This window comes from Carlito syrichta, unplaced genomic scaffold (assembly GCF_000164805.1).
Source record: "Carlito syrichta isolate Samal-C Ts95f unplaced genomic scaffold, Tarsius_syrichta-2.0.1 Scaffold295487, whole genome shotgun sequence".
Taxonomy (NCBI): Eukaryota; Metazoa; Chordata; class Mammalia; order Primates; family Tarsiidae; genus Carlito; species Carlito syrichta.
Genome location: NW_007239583.1, coordinates 362,425 through 362,727, shown reverse-complemented (window position 1 = coordinate 362,727; position 303 = coordinate 362,425).

Here is a 303-nt window from a genome sequence, read left to right as displayed (position 1 = left end):
TTCTTGTAGAGTTGGTCTGGTGGCAGCATAGGTTCTTAGGGATTGGATATCTGGAAAAGATTTCAATTCTCCCTCACTAATAAAGCTGAGCTTGGCTGGGTAGGTTATTCTTGGTTAAAATTATTTATCTTTTAGAACTTTGAAGATAGGGCTCCAGGCTCTCGTTGCCTGGAGGGTCTGTAGATATGTCTGCTGCTATTCTAATTGGTCTTCCCTGGTAGGTAGTCTGACCTTTTTCTCTTACTTCCTTTAGGATTTTTTTCTTTTATAGCTACTTTGTTTAGGTGAATTATTATGTGTCTG